Source organism: Lissotriton vulgaris, chromosome 4_1 (genome assembly GCF_964263255.1).
Source record: "Lissotriton vulgaris chromosome 4_1, aLisVul1.2, whole genome shotgun sequence".
Classification (NCBI taxonomy): Eukaryota; Metazoa; Chordata; class Amphibia; order Caudata; family Salamandridae; genus Lissotriton; species Lissotriton vulgaris.
In genome coordinates, this window is record NC_141691.1 from 586,589,333 (window position 1) to 586,609,587 (window position 20,255).

Genomic DNA, 20,255 nt, shown 5'->3' on the forward strand with positions numbered 1-20,255 from the left:
TTTGAAAAAAAAATCCTTGACATTGTTAAAGATTTTCCCCAACCGAAGCTCTCCCTGGCTGCTGAGTCCTTCGAAGAGAACCCTAAGGCTGCCAGTTTTAATACTTTCAGTCTCATTACCCTAGAAGAGTCACGCCAAGCTATCTTAGCGAGTAAATCGGGATCCCCCTTTGACCCCTGCCCTCTGACGTTGCTACATGCTCTAGTAGAGGAACCTAATCCCATCATCAATGGCATTATTAATTCATCACTGCTGTCCGCCGAGATCCCTAGGGAATGGAAACTAGCTGCTGTTAAACCGCTACAGAAAAAACCCTACCTGACCCGACAATCCTGTCCAACCTCTGTCCCATTTCATTACTCCCTCTGCTTTTCAAACTGACGGAAACATTTGTTAATAAACAACGTACTTAATTCCTAGAGGATAATGAGATTCTGCATACCAACCAGTCAGGTTTTAGGTCCAAACACTCGACAGAATCTGCCCTCCTGTTTACAGCAGAGTCCCTGCGAGCCGCCATGGACCAAGGGAAGAAAGCCGTCCTGATTTTGCTTGACTTATCGGCGGCTTTCGATACGGTCTCACACTCCATATTGATTGACCGCCTAGCAAAATCAGGGATAGGGGGAACAGTCCTCACATGGCTGGAAAACTTTCTCAGCCAAAGGAGGCAAGTCACCGTATTGGGAGAGTTCTGCTCAGAGGAGAAGGTTATCAACACAGGGGTGCCACAGGGCTCCAGTTTGAGCCCGGTATTATTCAACCTATATATGGTCCCCCTGATTGAACTTATTTCCTCTTTTCAGATCAGCACAATCTCATACGCTGACGATACACAGCTCATCATAGTACTAGATAGGGAGCTGCTCGATGCAGAGGAAAATCTTAAAAATGTCCTTGCTGCCATATTTGATTGGATGAGGAGCAATCATCTAAAATGCGTTTCGGGCAAAACCGAAATTCTGCCGTTTGGCCATCAAAATCTGTTTTCACCTAAACAGTGGTGGCCCGAAGATGCAGAAGCTCCTCCAAATACCATCTCCTCCGCCTGGAACCTGGGCATTAAATTTGATGACTCCCTGTCGTTTAAACAACAGGCAGTGACCGTGGCTGGCACTTGCTTCAACATTATCAGAGGCCTGATAAAATTCTTTGACCTCCTCCCACTGGCAGCAAGGAAAACGGTGGCGGTTGCACTTATAACATCTAGACTGGACTACTGCAGCAGCCTGTATGCAGGAGCAAATAAAACCATGCTCCACAGGCTGCAGATGGTCCAGCATGCAACCGCCCGCTTGGTCCTGGGCTGGCCTAGGAGGTCATCTGCCTCAGCCGCACTTAATGCCCTGCATTGGCTCCCAATCCACAAACGTGTCATCTTCAAAATACTGGTCATCACATTCAGAGCATTTCACTCACAAGGGCCAAAGTACCTGTCAAGGGGCTTCAAACGCTATCTACCAGCACGGAGCCTTAGGTCCGCTAATCAAAACCTACTGGTGACCCCTAAATTTAGGCTTGCTACTAAAGGGGGAAAGTCCCTTGTTGTCCTGGGTTCCAAGGCATGGAATAAGCTGCCACTCCAGCTTCGGCAATTTCCCACAGAAATCCAGTTTAGGAAAGAATTGAACACCTGGATTTTCGCCCTTACTGATACTGCCTGTAGAGCTTTAGTTTGAAGTGTTTAGGACCCTCCGAACTCCGTTAGTCAGCCAGCCTATCTCCATCTGGCTGGGGTACTTAGCGCCAAGATGCTCCCTGGAGTGGTAGTTGCGCTCTACAAGTATGCTTTTACATTACATTACATTACATTACAGTGCATCTATGAGTTCAGTACTGAGCCTGCGTCTGGGCATCCTAGTTGCCTAGATTGTTCTGGCCTTTTTGAATTTGCGGTCAGCTAGAAAGGTGATCTGCAACTTACACAGTAAAATCAAGCAGAAAAGAAGAGATGTCAAACATGGATTTCTTCTTTCTGTGGCTAGTTGACACCATTTCTTGAAAGAAAGGGTTGTGGCTAAGCATTATGGCTTTCCAAGATGGTGGACAATGCGTCCTGAAGTTCCCAATTCAAGGTGGAGTTCATTATTTTCCTATAATTTCATGTTTGAACCATAAACCAAAAGGCATTGATAAGTGATGGATATGTTCCAACACATTAGTTCATTTATTTTTAGCCACATTCATAGCCCGATTTCTACTAGTTTTGCCCCTGATATGTAGTTTCTTTGCAACCAGATTCCCATCAGATTTCTTTCAGAAGACCTGACTTAGCACTTCTCGCTTCCCCATTGTGCAGAAATGCTTTGATGCCCTGCTTATCTACCTCTGCCTTTATCTTCACTCTCTATCACATGCTAAAGGATTCTCAAGGAAGTCTTTTCTCCCCTTTGTGGCTTTTTCCACCTAATTAGGATACTCTTAATACTTTTCACTTGTATTATTGAGGGCAAGGTGACACTTTGGTTCCTGGAAGAGGATAGCCTTTTCCTTGCCCAATTGAGAACAAAACTTGACATACCTTATCAGCGTCTTGTACTTGGCAGGTTGGGTTTGTATAGGCAATCCCTCTGGATTTGTGCAAGTAATCTGAGATGGCTCCTCTCCTAGCAAGGCAGCTATTAGCAAAGAGGTGGCCCGGGGCACCACCACTACAGTACCAAATTGATTAAGAGACCTTGGGGTTTACTTATTAAAAGGTTGTTCAGGAACTTGTGCGATGAATGTAGGCTTTTATAAGTAAATCGGTACACTGCTTTGCGATATCCACAAAGCCTTAGCAATTAACCCTCTCATACACTACAAAGATATCTCCAACAAGTAAGTTACATTACCCCTGTACTTGGACAAACTTTTGAGACATCTGGGCCCTTTTCTATGCATTCCTTCTACATTCTGTGGACCATGAGACTTGGCCCGAGTGTTGAGCTCAAGGAGACTATTAGCATAAAGAGTGTGAGGTAGCAAGGGTGAATCGACATACTGGAAATTTGATATGCATGTAGCCTTAATATATAGACTATAGAGGTGATCAGTACAATTCAATGTGAAAGGGCCAGGCCCATAAGGTTCGTATGGGCCTATGTCTAGAGTCACAGTCTGATGGGTCTTTTTAACAGCAAGAAAGTGTAGAGGGGAGAAAGTTTGTGATTATTGTCAATCAGATCATCTTGAAATCCTTTGGACACCTAATTACCACAAACAACTCAGTAAGGTTACTTAATGTATTAAAATGACAAAAACAACTGAACTTAAAGACACCACAAAATAAGCGTGTAGTAATAAATCAAAATCAACCTGAAACCAAATCAGCAGATCCAATTGATATGATGTAGCATAAACAAGACAATTAGCTCAAGAAACAGGATAGAGGATCAGAACGCATGAGTCCAAATTTCCCTGCATTGAGGGTTGGTGAGTAAAAAGCATCAATCTATTGCTACTCTAACGCTAAGTAACATCCCTACTTCAACATCTTCAGAAAGGAAGGTTAAAAGGTGTCAGTCTGTTGAGTCTCCCTAAGAAGTCTCTCCACAGCCAATGGGCCGTGTAGCATAAAGTTACAGAGACAGGGCTTGTTCTCAGAAGCTCTCTCTCTCTGAAGGAAGAAGGAGAAGTGGGCACTTTCCCTACTTTCAACATCCCAATATCTCAGGTGTCCTTCCTATGAGTCTTTGGGGGTCACGCCATCTGCTCTTAATACGATCTTAATGGTAGCTTTCCATGGGATAATGGTGTTATTGTTTTGCAACAAGATGTCCTTGGTTCCCAAGCCTTCTCCTGTGTGAAGTACAACAGCCTTCTTTTATCGACTCAAGTTTACAATGCAACTTTTTCTCTCCTTGCCTGTCTAATAAAGCAAAGACATTATTCTAGTTAACAAGGGTGCTTCTTTCACCTGCAACACAAAACCTGAGAAAGGAAAAAATTCACAGCAGACATGAAATTCAGCTATTAATTCTAAAGTGAGAGTTTCAAGGGAAATGCATTTCAGGCCTACAAGATTTAGCTAACATAAGATACCAACATATGAACTCTATGAATTTGCATAGGAAAATAAGGTACATTCAACAATAAATTTACCTACATGTGAAATGACTTGAATAATAAACAGTTTTAATTCATGAATAATTGTCAGTATCACAACACAAGTTCTTCACGTTAATGTTTTCTGCTAGTTACATTCACTTTCTACATTAATTCTTCATAATACTTTCACATGGGCTTAGGCAGATCACGTTTCAGGTTAATACGTTTCAAAAACCTAACACTTTCTACTTGAGAGGCAGATTTCTGGCGTTCCCGTTCAATATACGTCTTATATGGGCCCCATATGTCCTTAGCGCACGAAGAACTTAGCATGAGTTTAGCGTATAGTTCACAGTTTACATTGCAATAAGCTAGGCTACGTAGGCATCCATGTAAGGTAAGTGCAGTTTGTCATCCCCACAGCAGCGCTATATCACGTTTAGCAAGCAGTAGCCCAAGCTCCGCAAATCTCCTGATCTTTTTTAGGAAAGTTAACCGTGTACCCTAGGAGTGAAATTTCTGGTGTGGTGATAAGTGTCAGCACCGTCATGTCACCCAGGATGTTATGAATTTGTTCCCAGTATGTCTGTAATTTGGGGAAAGTCCATGTAAGATGGCCAAAGTCTGCGTGTGGAGCGGAACTTTCAGCCAGTAGTGGGGTCTGGAGGGGTCAAATTTGTACAACATGGCTGGGGAGTGGTATAGTCGGCGGAGGAACTTAAAGTGAACAAGCTTATGCCTACTGTTAAGGGAAACTTCCCTCGTTGCCATGCAGCACTTTTCCCATTGGTCGTCTGTAATGGGACGGCCAAGATCTTGTTCCCATGCAGTGCTTATCTTATTATCCTTCATCGGCCTCAGACCAGAACAGGTCTTATACAGTTTAGAAATGAGGTGGATGCCCGTTTCACTCTCAATTATCAATGTTAGTGGGGCAATAGGTGACAGTGCAATCGGGTAAGTGGGTAACGTGGCTCGCAATGCTAGGCGAATATGTTGCATTACAAAGTTATCCATAAAGGATCTGTTGTGGAATTGGGCATCATCAGATACCGAAAAAATATGATAATTTGGATATAAATCCCCTATCTTTGTGATGTTAAATTTGGCTGATGTGCGTTGTACAATTGTTTCATCCATAATGGGGAGCCAGAGAGTATTTGGGAGAGGTAGGGCAAGTGAATACAGCGTGGTAGCTCCTAGTGGTCTCCATAATCTGTCCTACGTTCAACTAGTAGTGGAAACGGTTTGTATGTCGCACTGGTCTCTAGGGACGCCCTTCGGCAGCACAGTGGGCAACTTCCGGGGCAGCTCAAGGTCAGCCTCTGGTTTTAAAAAGGGAATTTGTGCATCTGGATGATACCACACAAATGCATAGCTACACTGAGCCACTAGATAATTTATAAGTGGAGATCAGGAACTCCGTAACCCCCCATGTCACACGGAAGAGTAAGTACCTGCCAGCGACCCCAAGGCCTCTTACCCCCCCCAAACCAATTGATTAAGGTGTGTGCGGAATTGTAAAAAGAAATTCTTAGTGAGGGGGATGGGAATGTTATTAAATAGATACAAAAATTTGGGGAGCACTATTATTTTGAGTATAGCGACCCTGCCTGCTATTGATAACGGAAGGCGCTGCCAGCGTTCCACCTGTGTTTACAAGTTACTTGTAGCACGTCCATAATTCAAGCTAATAATACTAGCAGTGTCTAAGTGCACATAGATACCTAGGTATTTGATTGAATCATGGCACCATTCAAGGGGAAATCCACAATCCCACAAAGTCGTGCTCCCCGTTAAAGGAAAAATTACAGATTTGTGCCAGTTGATCCCCAGCCCTGAAAAGCAGCCAAATCTACGTATTTCTCTGATAATTGGTTCAAGATTGTCTTGTGTGTGGCGCACATAGAGAATAGTACTGTCTGCATAAAGTGAGACTAATAAGAGTCCTGTGTTAAATTGTACACCGGTGGAGATGCTGCTCCTGAAAATGTCTGATCAGTGGATCCATAGCTAGTATAAATAAAAGGGGGGAAAGAGGGCATCCCTATCGTGTGCCACGTGTCAACGAAAAGCGTTGAGAAAGTGTACCATTTATGCGGAGCCTAGCCGTGGGTTTGCTATACGACAGGGCAGTAGTGGCCACGAAGCCCGCCGGCATCCCCATGTGACGCATTACTGAGAGAAAAAAAGCCATTCTAAAGAATCAAAGGCCTTTTCAGCATCCAACAATACAGCTGCAGCAGGTACTTTGGGATCTATTTTGTGTATGACAGCGAATAGAGTCTGGAGATTTAGTGAAGTGAAACGGTGTGGGACAAATCCAGACTGCGCTGGGGATATAATAAATTCCATTAGTTGAGATAATCGACTGGAGATTACCTTACCAATATTTTATATCCATATTCATGAGTTTAAGGGGTCTATAAGAGCCGGATAGTGAGGCTTCCTTGCCAGGTTTGGAAAAGAGAGTAATAACTGCTTCTCGAAGTGTGGGGGTAAGAATTTGCCTTTCGAGCGCCTCTGCGTAGACTTCAATCAACTGAGGCACCAGGATATCCTTGTAAGCCTTATAGAAGTTTCTGGTTAATTCATCTAAGCCTGGGGCCGAGCAGCCCCGGAGTGCCTCTATCGCGCTAACAACATCCGCCTCGGATATGGGCTCTGCTAGGAAATCCAGCATATATTTTTCCAGGTATACAAGCGCACTTTCAGACAAATAATCTTCCTGAGCATTGAGGTCGCTACCAGTCTTAGAACTGTATAAACCCTTAAAATAATCCAAAAAAGTGTCACAGATCGCTGGGGTGGAGAAGATCGCCTGATTTGAGGGAGTGCGTAGCTCAGTGATGTATGCCTTACTTTATGGGGGGGCAGAGCATTTGTGCCAGCACTCTACCAAGCCTCTCGCCCTCTCCATATTTTCTAGCAGAGTGATATTTACCCAGATATAGCATTTTTCTATCTGGGGCTTCGCAAACTTCTACTAAAAGGGCTAAACATCATCCTTCAGTGTCAGCGGTTGCATTGCAAAGCAACTTAGTGTCTAGAGCCGATATGTCCCGTTCAATACGAGCCAGTGTGGTACGCAGGTCTTTTAACACGCCAGCACTTTTAGCAATGCAGACACCCCTTATGTATGCCTTAAAACCCTTCCACAGGACGCCCAAGTATCAACCGATCCAGTATTAATGGCAAAATAGTCCTCGATGGCTTCCCGTACCTCAGCATTAAAGACCTCATCTTGCAGTGCATTACACTGGAACCGCCACTGCCTCTCAAAGCCTTCAGGGTAAGGTACACCAAGATAAAGCATCACCGGTGAGTGGTCAGAATTTGTTTGTGGCAAAGTCAAGGGCCCGGAACTAGACAGCAGTTCCCGTCGAGACTAGCCAGTAATCTATCTTGGTCCATGTGTTATGATAGCCAGAGTAATGTGTATATGTCGAGCCAGAGTAATGTGTATTTGTCGTGCAGGTAGGATTGTGTTTTCTCCAAATGTCTATTAATGATAGCTGTCTGCAAATGTCCTGTAGTGCTTATGGGAACATGGCTTGGAGTCTGGGTATGAAGAGGTGCTGTCCAAACTGGGATACAATAGTAAATTGAAGTCCCCTCCCATTATACTTAGGCTAGGTGTGCGTTTCATTAAGTGTATATGCAGAGAGTTGAACAAATTGTGTCAATGTTCGGGCATAAATGCCTATCAAGGCCATAAAGTTTCCCATGAGTGTGCCTGTAACAATAGGGAATTGGCCTTCACTATCTTCTACTACTTCGCCAGGGCTGAAGGACTCTCTTATGAATTAGGGGGGCAACGCCCCTAGCATAGCTACTTTAATTAGTGAAGTATATGTGCTCCCCCCAACTAGCAGCCATGTGGGTGATGTCGGTTTTAGATAAATGTGTTTCCTGTAGACAGGCAATGTCAACCTTATGTCGCAATAAATAATTTAGCACCTGGTGTTGCTTGTGGGTGTTATTGAGGCCCCGTACATTCCAGGACATAAGGACCAAACCCAGCGGGTCCAACAGTATTACCTAGCTGTGTCATAATGGATGTACATCAAGAAATACGTGACCAATTTGCTAACTAAGAAAATATTGTGTGACAGTGACCTTTTTCTAGAATGATTGAGAATCAAGCTTAACGGTTTAAGCCTCTATCTCTATCCTCTACTTGATCTACAAATTTCTTTTATATGTCGATTAAGGTGCAGGTTAAGTTGTGTTGTATATGTGCATAAGCAGTATCTAATGTTAAGGTGGGTACAAATAATTTCCCACTCTCTCTTTTTGCTTGTGCTAATCTTATTTGTTCAGATGTATGTAAACTGGAACATCTGAGAGTACCAAATCATAATTTGAGAAATAGTACTCGTAATGACCCTTTGCATAAAACATGCTAAGGATCAAATTACAACTAATACCATATGTTAAGGGTAGGTGATTATATCGAATACCTTCCTCAACTGAAGCAGGCAACTGCATGCACACATAACATTTCTCACATCCATAGTATTCACATATTCATACAACAACTTAGCATAAGCATTCAATGTGTTATCACCTTTAAACAAATTGCGATTCTCCTTTTAACATGATCAGAGAATCTGGATTTCATTAAAGACATGGAGGCTAACATTATGCATTAATCCTTTAATGCAACTCACAAGCAGCCGCTTACATCATAAAAAGAAGAATTAGAATGCAGTGACAGCGTGACAACTATATAAGCCACGAGCAACAACAGAGCTGCCTCTTTTAAATGCAATGAAGCAAGGAGAGAGTCGGGAAGTTCAGGATGAAACTTGGACTGGAGAGCGATGAAGGGAAATGAAGAGAAGACCAGAAAGATCCGTTATGCGAGTTTTCTGAAAAGAAAGTGAAAAATTAGAAGGGCTGAAAGAACCTTTGCAAAGATAGAGTGCATATTGTAAACAACAGCAAGACTAAACTTAACCCCTTGTATGCTGGTGACGAACCCCAGCCGTCACGCTCCGCAGTGCTCGTGTGCTGATGACGGCTGGGGTTCGTCACGGCCCCGCCCTGTTCATTTGTTTACCGCACAGCGGCGGAAACGGGCCAGCAGCGAAGGGGTTAAACAGTATAAGAATGGAAATATTCAATAACATGAGAATATAAATATTCCGTCCAAGGGAGGGACGGGTGGGATAATGTTAGCCTCCATGTCTTTAATGAAATCCATATTCTCTGGTCATGTTAATAGGAGAATCGCAATTTCATTACAAGACAGGAGGCTACATTATGCATGTTGGTAGCCTTGAAGAACAACGTCGGACATGTGTTCAATAGGTTTACAATAATGACGAGCAAAAGTGGAGGCATTGGACCAATCAGCAGCTTTAAGGATAACATCTAACTTACCACCAGACCAAAATGATTGCTAGCCATAGCATCTCTGAGAGAGTGTGCTTGAAATTTCGAAAGGTCAATGCCAGCAAAACTCATAGCCAACTTAACCCATCTGGCGACAGACCAGGAAGAGATAGGTTTAAAAGGTTTGACAAAGGAAATGAGAAGTTAATTGGCACCTGGAGGGCGAAGGTCTTTCATTCTGAAATTGTATTCTTTCATGCAATCAACAACACAAAGTTTTTTGCAGTAGTCAAAACGAGGGTAAAAGATAGAATCTGACATGGTTTTAGTTCTCCTAAGGATTTCAAACTTAACACCAAACATGTCATGACATCTATTAGAAATATCTAGAGATTTAATATCAGATACCCTACGACAAGAAATCAAACATAAAAGAGTAGCAAGTTTAATGGAAAGACATTTCCTGTTAAGAGGAGAATTATCAGGCCATGAGCAAAAAAGGTCAAGGATAAGCTTAACATCCCACAAAGATTGGTATTTAGGCCTGGGAGGTCTTCTTAGTCTAATACTCTTTAAAACTCTACAAATAATAACATTCTTACCTACCGTCTTACCGTTGACGAGAGAATGTCCAGCAGAGATAGCTGATCTGTAACAATTAATGGATCTATAGGAGAGGCCATTGTCGAATAGTTCAACAAGAAAATTAACTATATTGACGATAGGAGCCTACACGGAAACCATTTTCTCCAAATGTTATTGTCTCTGTAGTGAGTCCCTGGTGCGCAGGACTCTCAGAGGAGAGTGAGAGCTGATGACGAAAGTCCAGACAACTTGTTAGATTGCCTGAAACTTTCCAAGCAAGAAGGTTCAAACTCCCTGAAAGAGCTAGGTGGTGATCTTCTCCGTTTGCGTTTGAAACCAGGGCTTTCGTTGCAGGAATTAGGAAGGGAATGTCCCATGAAAGTTCCAAAGTTGTGGGGTACCACGCCTGAGAAGGCCAGAAGGGCGTTATCAGGACCAGGGAGCACTGGTCCTGTCTCACCTTCTGAAGAACCCTCTGAATCATGGCAAAGGGGGGAAAGGCGTAAGGCTGAAGAAGGGACCATGGCTGCAGAAAGGCGTTCACTGCAAGAGCACCTGGATCTGGCATCCAGCTGAAGTATTGGTGCAGTTGGAAAGTCAATCTGCCGGCAAAAAGGTCCACATCGAAGGGGCCCCAAAAAAGAAACAGAGAATTGAAAAGGTTCACGTTTAGTTTCCAATCGCTGAAGTCTTGAAGGAATCACGAATTCCAATCTGCGGAAAAGTTCGATTTTCTGGGGAGATATTCCGCCTTCAGGGAAATTTTGTGTTCTAAACAGAACATCCAAAGTCTCCTGGCTAAATCGGAGAGGTCTGCTGACCTCGTCCCTCCAAGGCGGTTGATATAAGAGACTGCGGAGATGTTGTCCATCTTCAGAACAACAGATCTGCCCTGAAGAGAGTGTTTGAAACTCATTAGGGCATAAAGACCAGAAGTCAGCTCTAAAAAGTTTATATGGTGGGAGGACTCGGCCTGATCACCTGTGTCTTGGTCGAGGAGGCGTGCTCAGCAAAAACAGACCCCTCACTAAGAAATATTTTAAACTAGGTGGTACATCCTAGATACATATGCCAAAGAACATTGTCCCACAAACAGAAGTTATTCAAAAAATGTTGTCACTTTTTATTTACACATTTTTCTGATACTTTAGAACATAGTATGAATTAATATTCGTCATCACAATATACTACAAGTAATTTATATATACATATTTATATTATATACACACAGAGGCACCCCCATAAACCAGAAACACAGGCAAACAAACCCAGTCAGTCAGAACCACTCATACACTTATCTAAACAGACAGTTTCAACACAATCACGAACTCACTACACATAATATTCAAAGAATAAATAGCAATCCATTTCAATCAATAATACACAAACATAAGAGAAGAAAAACCACAAAAAGAAGCGCCGACGCGCGTTTCGGAAAAAGAACAAGTGGATCCTAAACTCCTTTGTCAGGGCGCAAATACATCATAGATTCCATATAAATGTTTTTTATTCTGGATATTGAGATAAAAAATCCACGTAAATGGTTATGCGGGGGTACACTCCTCATTCATAGGAGTAACCTGAATTCAGATCCAAATACATGGGAGAAGGCACGGGTCACGGACGCCAGGTCTAGTAAATTCAAACGTTCAGTAAAAACAGCAAACATGCCCGCAGATGTAGGAAGTGTATTGCCCAATAACTTCTGTTTGTGGGACCATGTTCTTTGGCATATGTATCTAGGATGTACCACCTAGTTTAAAATATTTCTTAGTGAGGGGTCTGTTTTTGCTGTTCATTTCTCCCTGCCCCCCACTCACTTTATCAGTTTTCAGGGACCTTCTATTGTTACTGTCGAGGAGGCGTGCTCCCCAACCATGAAGGCTGGCGTCTGACTCCAAGACAAAGTGTGGAGTCGACCCAAAGATAGCTCTTCCATTCCATGCGTCCAAATTGTCCAGCCACCAAGAGAGTTCCGACCTTGCTTGTTGTCCAAGGTTACAAGGCCCCAGTACCACAGACCGGATCTGAGGGCATTGGCTTTCACTCTCTGGAGGGCACAATAGTTGAGAGGCCCGGGCAAGATGGCTTGAATTGAAGAAGAGAGTAAGCCCAGAAGTCTGGCCAATTCTCGAAGAGTGAGGGATTGCTGTTTTAGAGCAAACCTGATCTCTTTCCGAATCTTGGCGATTAAGCATGGGCGGAAAATCCGTTCCGCTCGCGGATTTTGCGGATTTTCGGTAAATTCGCAATCCGCGAACGCTCGCGAATTTACCGAAAATCCGCAAATTCGCACGCAGCGGACTTTTTTTTCTTGGTGATACAATTTTGCGGCGTGCGGTGTAAGTTCGCAATTGCGAACATGTAGGTGCGGCGGGCAGCAACAATCTCGCACTCGCAAAATTTCAAAAATTGCAATTCTGCACAAGAAATCCACTAGCATTCTGAAAATGATGACTTTTATCAGAATAACTCCTCAGGTTGACATTTGCCTGCACTTTTTTGGATTTGAGGCCTTTTGACTTTCTTTAGATCACTTTTGGATTAGAAATCAACTTTCACAAGTAAGCTTGTTTGGGGCATTACAGTTGCTGTAATACTGTTCTGCAGAAAAACGAGTTTTGCAAAAGTGAAAGCATTCAGCAGGTGCAAAAGTTCAAACTCATCATTAGTAACCACTCCCTGTAGTGCTTCCTGACTGGGGCCCCTCGAGAGTTCAGTTGCTAGTTGCAAACTTGCAACAATTGTATGACCCTGCTCTGACCCTCATAGCAGGCTCATAGAATAGCTACAAGTAGGCCACAAAGGTCCTGGAAAAAAAATTGCACTGCAACAGAAAGCAAATTACAGATAAGGAAGCAGGTGCCAGACTGGAATTTTAAAACAGTGACACATTAATAAATCAACCCCAAATTAATTCATGTCAGTTGAAGCAGGGCAGGTGTGCTTGCTTTTTCCCCCCATAATCTACAGTGATGATGAACCAGAGGGTGGCATTGATGTACCAGAGGGTGGCATGGGTGAAACAGAGGGTGGCAGGGGTGAAACAGAGGGTGCTGGGAACCTGTGATGATGAACCAGACGTAGAAAAAACATAACCGCGACCGTTGCGAGCCGACATGTAAGTTCGCAATTGCGAACTGGTACAAAACCCTCGCGAACTGGCAGAAATCCTTGCGAACACACAAAAAAAAATCTGCAAATTCGCGAGAATTCGCGGATTTTGCGGATTGCGAGTTCGCAAATTCACAAAATTCGCGAACGCCAGATTCGCAAAATTCGCCCATGCTTATTGGCGATCTTCTTGCTGGGAAGCAGGAGGAGACATTTCTAGGTGTCTATGGTGAAACCAAAAAACTCTAGAGATTTGGAAGGGGTAAGAATGGATTTTTCTCGGTTATAATGAAGCCAAGATCCTCTATGAGATTCATGGTGATCCTGAGATCTTCCAAGAGTTGAGAGTGAGACTGGGACATGATGAGAATATTGTCCAGATAGATAATGAGGCGGATTCCTTTCGCTCTCAGGAGAGAGACGATTTTCCTCATAATCTTGGTGAAACACCAAGGAGCGGATAAAAGCCCGAATGGGAGGGCTTGAAACTGAAAGAGGAGATTGTCCCATATACATTGAAGGAAGGGTTGATGTTCTTCTGCCCTAGGGATGGTAAAATAGGCGTCCTTTAGATCCAGCTTGACCAGCCAATCTCCCTGAAGAAGAAGGTCTCTGAGGAGGTGAATGCCCTCCATTTTGAAGTGTCTGTACACTAGGTACTTGTTTACCTCTCGTAGGTTTATAACCAGTCTCCACCCTTTCTCCTTCTTTTGGACTAAGAAAAACGTGCTTACAAATCTCTTTTGGGACCAAGGAACCTCGATAATAGCGCCTTTTTGGAACATAGAGGAAATTTCCTCTTTGACAATTTCTAGATGTTGTATATGAAGAACCAAAGGATTGGGTGTATGTGTTTGACATGGAATATTCACAAAATCTATTCTGAACCCTTGAACTGTCTCGAGAACCCATGGGTCTTGAGTTAAGGATCTCCAAATGTTATATAAGTGTTTGAGTCCTGCCCCGACCCTGGGAGGGGGAGAGGAGAGAGGAGAGAGAAAGACTTACTTGGAGGGTTGCTGTTGGGAGTTTTTCAGGATGAGAAACCTCTGCCGCGAGAACCTCTTCCTCTCTGGGGGCAGAATTGTCGGTTGGAGGGGTAGAAACCTCTGCCTACAGCACCTCTGCCTCTACTGGATGAAAAGGGCCAGTAGTTTCTGCGGCCAGAAGAACGGCCCCTTCTTCCGGCCTGTCCAAAAAGGTTAGTACTGAAGTCACGCCTCATATTATTTTGCGCCTTGTCTAGGGCAGTGAAAGTGGAAACCTACTTCCCTATAGTCTTAATCATATCCTCACCGAAGAGGAGTCCCTTGGGTTTGTTTGAAGGTTCCTTTTCGGCAAGGTTACCCAGTTTAGGATTAATTTTATTGAGGATGGTCTTCCTCCTTTCAATATTGAGACCTGAATTAGCATTGCCCAGCAAGACGATTGCTCTCTGGCTCCAGCCTCGAATTAGGTTAGTGTTGAGGGGTGAATTGGTGATATAAGATTCCTCGGCCAGATCAAGAATCTTAGTAAAGGGGCTGAGAACATCAAGAAAACAATCCTGGCAGCTTTTAAGAGCCCTCTCAAGGCCTTTCCTGGGGTCCCTACCCAGTTTGAACAAAAATGTTAAGAGGTCAGGATCAAGATTGGGGGTCTGGCAGACATTGTCTTCGATGCAGGGCCTCGGGCATTCGGATCTTAGGGTATTACGTGTCTCTCTCTCCAGAGAATTTCTTAGCCATCTGGTAATAAATTTGGCGACATGATCGTGGGGAAACCATTTAAAACTATTAGGGTGGGAGATGTTATTCGGGGAAAACATTTCGCCACCCAGAGGGTCAAAAATGGCATCTTTAGAAGAGGGAGAAGAGTCAGCCCTTCGAATGGATATTAAAATCCAAGTAATTCAGATCTTGGTCATCCAGGTCAAGGACGAACTCATCATAAGGATCTTTGAAGACTTCGTCTTCGTCCGAATCGGAACCTGCATCCTCACGTGCACTATTAATAATTGTGTCGCTAGGGACACCCAACAGGTTCGTGCCGCTAGGGACACCCATCCTAATCGTGTTGCGAGGGACACCTGAATCTTTTGAGGCGCGGGGGCCTCCCAACGAGCACGAGGTGCTAGGACCTCCCATGTCAAGTGAGGTACCACGATTACTAATAGTGCCTGCACAATGTTTCACTTTTTAGTGGTTTTGGAGCATACAGCTTCAGCATCACGAGGAGTGTCGTCATCTTGTAGGAAAGGTCTCTCAGATGACATGACCTCCTTCAGTGTGTCCTTCATGCAGGACCTCATCTCCCTTTGTAAGAATATTTTGAAGGAGTCATTGGTGTGGTTAGGTGAGCTAGCAATAGCGTTGCTTGACTCCATATCAGAAATGACAGGTAAGTATAACTAGAATAGGTTAAAATATTAATTTATGACAGGTAAGTATAACTAGAATAGGTTAAAATATTAACCTATTAATATAATCTTAAAATGCTCTTTTTTAACATATTTTTTATAAATCTAATTGAATAATTAAGACCAATTTAATTAAATTATTGTTTATATTAATGAATAGTATGTAAGAAATTAATTAAAGAAGGAGGAGGAAACTCCTTTTAAAATCTGATTATATATCCGGCTAAAAACAAAGGAAACTGATTTGGGAGGCAGAAAGGGTTAAAGGGCTATAAATGCGGAGAAAAGTAGAGACGAAGGAACAGCTGATCAACTCTCCAGCAGCGGCAGGCAATCGCGATACAACTAACGCACTCGAGCCAGCCGCTGCGGGAGGAGAGGCAGGGGGCGTAACGCTGCTGCTGCCGAGGTTCATTCCTTAATATCCGAGGAGAGAAGCGCTTGCGAGGAAGAGCGAGCGCGTCCTAAAGGCTAAATAATAATTTCTAGATTAAATCCCAAAGGAGGAGCGATCCGCGGATATTCCTCGATAAAGCAGAGGAAAGAGACGCTGACAATAAGAAGGCGCAGACAATGAGAAGGATGGGGCGCTTTGAGAGGACGGAGCGCCCCGAGTACAAGAGGAGACCCACACTAGATCACATCGGTGAGGAAGGGAAGGTGGTGGGCGGTTCAACGACAACCATAAATTGGAAGTCGAGGGAGGGTGCAGGAGGGTTTGAAAGGGATAAGATCTTGACTGCAAACAAAAGGTCATGATGAAAAAACTGAGTTATTAATCATTGTAATAACACAATAAATAATCAATACAGTTAAACGACAATCAATATCTTAGGCTTAGAATAATGGCAAAGGGCATGGTGGGAAGAGTAAGGAAAGCCAACTTATCTGCTTGCGAGCCGCATTTAAAAGAGGCAGCTCTGTTGTTGCTCATGGCTTATATTGTTGTCACGCTGTCACTGCATTCTATTTCTTCTTTTTATGATGTAAGCGGCTGCTTGTGAGTTGCATTAAAGGATTAATGCATAAAGTAGCCTCCTGTCTTGTAATGAAATCTACATGCAGAAAGCCACTAGTTTGCTCAATTAAGTCTTTATCAGATCCTAGTGTACCCTCTTTTGAGGCAGAAGTGGTAGGTGTGGCTGTCCCGTGTAACCCTAATCCCTGTTCTTCAAGTTTGTGTGCGCTCAAAATAGACTCAGTAATGACTACAGCTATCACTATGATTTCTCCTACAATAGGTGTACATCTACTACATTTGTGTCTACGATTCAAATTTCCATACTCCATTTACTAAGTGGCTCAGATTGTAGCTGTAAGAGAATCAATACACAGAATCTCCTCAATGACTCGCTATAACAGTTTTGCTCTCAATGCTGCAATCTCTTGAGGAGCAGTTGCGCTCGGGAGCTCAGAAATTCAATGTCTCCCAGAGTTAGAGTCCGTAAAACACTCAAACTTCAGTGGATAAGGCACAGTCAATGACAGAATTGCATTAGCTTCTATTACAGGAACTCTGAAGAGGATGCCAACATCAGTACTTAAGTCGCAGACCTCTCTCTCTCCCCGGCATTGGTAACTAGATAAGTCCACTCGGGAGAGGAATATCTCTGACACAGCACTCTTGCCCTCCTGGACCTCCTTACACTTCCTTCGGTTTGCTCAGACTCACTCAAATCAGACCTTGAAGATTCACTTATTGGTGCAAGATCTCTTTCAGATACAAGTCTCGGGTTCCTTATTTTCTGTCTCACAGGCCACATTGCATTGGAAGCATCCATCATCCTTGACTGCACATGATAGATTTCCACGTCAGTTTCTTCTGCTGAGTCAGACTCTATACCACTCGCAATGTTACCGTCTCCGTCAGAGTCTATACCTGGGTTTTGTGTAGCTTGACCCTTCTCAGCTTGACCTGGTGGGTATCCAGCCTTGTCAGGAACCCCCACAACTTGGCTTACCCTCTCATGTGACCCCCTCAGTTAAGGCTGGAAATACTCCTGGGAGAGGAGTTGTTTTATCCGAAAGTCCTGTGACTCTTCGGGAATGAGAAGCGTGGACTCAGTTCGGCACGCCTCCACACTTCACAGCAGTATTGGTCAGAAATATCATCTAATATGGCCCATGCCACCAAGAGTCAAGATAGTTTTTTTTACATTCTGTCGGACGAGCACCCAATCCCCTGGGCCAAAGTCGTGGTAGAGGTGTTTCTAAGTCGGTGCAGTTGCTGCTTCAACCTGATGAGACAGAGAACAAACCACATCAGCCAATCCTTTACAGTTGTCAAGGTTCAAGTAATCTGTGATATTGATCAAAGCAGTCAATGGCACTGCAAGCAAGCGCATCGACCTTCCCATCAAAATTTCATGCAGCAATAACACAGTTCTCCTGTCAGGTATTGTGGGAAAGTAGGATCTGCTTTTATGGTTAACCCTACTTTTTGCTTGGTGCTATGCTGTTTCTGACTAGTCTGACTGGGATCCTGCTAATCCTGACCCCAGTCTCTCTGCATTCTCCCCTAAATGGTCATGGTAAGTACTTAGGTACATCCCAGAGTGGATACTGGGATTCCATTATAAGTCCCAAGTATATGGTCCTAAGTAGACCTGGGTGGTAAATTCCGTTCCGCGTAATTTGGATAATTTTGCATTCCGCGGAGAACGTGAAATTGCCCAAAATTCTGCGTTCCAGGACTTCGTAAATTTTTTTGCTTGTTCTGAAATGCGTGTTTGCGAGATATTTTCCCCGAGCACGCAATCAGCAATTGCGAACAGTAAAAAAGCATAGCGAATAAGCAATTCTGCGTGTTCGTGGAATTTTTGCGTGTTCGCAGAGATTTTTTACCGTTTCGCGAAGATTTTCATAACGCGATTGCGCAAATTCCGCCCACCCCTAGTCCTAATGTACCCATGGCATAGGTACCCCAGGGTCCCCATAGGCTGAAGCATGCATTATGCCGCCCATGGGATGCCATTCAAACTGTCACTACAGGCCTGCCACTGCAGCCTGTGTAATCTGGTGCTAACACAACTTACGAAAGTTATAGGTTCCTTATATCTAGGGTCACTGCACTTAAAACCTATGTCAGCCCTACAGGAGGCCTTTTCAATCCTGAAGGCAGGGTGCTCGGTTCTAAGCGTGAGGGTGCCCCTGCATGAGCAGGACACCCTCAGAGCCTTCGGTTAGGAATCCAATCTCCCGGGTTGTAAGTGAGACAGCTATTTAACTTATAGAGGGGCACCACGTCATTACCTGATGACCATCTAGAAACTGGCTGTAACGAACCCTGTCATGTTTGAAATCAAACATTTTGGAATCATTGATTCCAAGCACTGTAAAGGCCCTCTGTTAGGCACTCAGTGCTCCCAATATCAGTCTTCTAGACCCAGACAGCACAACATAACTGCTGCCGGCAAGAAACACGATTCTGCCCTCCTGGTGCTGAGCCAAGCTCGAGCAGGTGAAGGCAGAACAATAGGTATCCTGTCACAGGGAGCTGTGGCCACCTCCCAGACAGGGTTTAGTGTATTGGGGCCGGGTGGGAACGCTTACCACCACCGCTTAGTCTGCTTGAAGGGCACATTTGGCGCCCTCCTTGCATAGACCAGTTCAAAACAGCTCAGGGAGCCATTGGCGCCTGCTCTGGTGTGAAACTGGACAAAGGACATGGGAGGATCATCCCCACTGTCCGACCCCTCCCCTGGGAGGGAACCATGAATCGTCCCAACCCTTTCCTTAGGTTACGTAAGTGCTTACCTGAGGGTGGGTTTCTAGTTTCATCATGGGACACGATTCATTTCAGTCACCACTTCAACTTCGACCATCTGGGCACTCTGGACCTTGCTGGACTTCGCTCTGGACATCAAGGGTGCAATCGAGAGGACTCCTGCTGCTCCTGATCTTTATGCCCTGCTCGGCTGCTGCAACGTCTGTGCTCCATACAGGAAACCTTCCAAGGCCTGTGGGCATCCAAGACATTTGAAGGAATCTCCCTTGAAGGGAAGGAGTCACTTCCCTGCATCAGCAGGCAACGCAACTAAGCTGACCTGTCTGCTGATCCTGGGCTTCCAGGGACTCCAAAAGGCTCAGCAACACAGGTGATGGATCTTGACATGCCTTGAAGCCTGCCCTGTCCTCTCACCAAGTTTGATGCCAGTATCCTTCGCGGAGCCTCAGGAACCGAACCCCTATGCACCATGTCGACTTGCCATTGCAAAGGCTTGTTGGATTCCTTCCATAAAGCTCTCTGGGCTCCAAGTAGCCTCCAACTCAAGCATCTCCAGTGACCAAAATATCCATCTCCACTGCATCACCGCACCTTAGGCCTGCTTCTTTGGTGAGATGCTCGAGGTCCTCTTGTGACTCCAATGCCTCCGGCCTGAGGGTCCAGTTGATGGTCATCTTTGAATTTGTTGGGGTCCCTTGATTGCTTGGGGCCTTCCCTGACTCCCCTGCTTGTGGTGCGTCCCCTGGACCTTTTTGGACACTACACTGCACCTTCTTCGCTTTCTAAGTTGTTTTCAGTTGCCAAGGCTTGTTGGTGCTCCTGAAAAACACTAACCTCTCGACATCCAATGTAGGACAGCTCGTGAATGGCTCCTGGTCTCCCACAGCATCACCTGGTCCTCATAGCTGCAGCTACAAGGTCACCGTCATCTTTCCTGCAACACCCGACATTGGGGGACACTCGTCTTCCGTGCCCCCTGGTCACTCCCGAGCTACCTAGACTCTGCCCCCTCTGCTTGCAGGTACTCTTCACCTTGAATCCACCTTAGGATTCCATCTGACA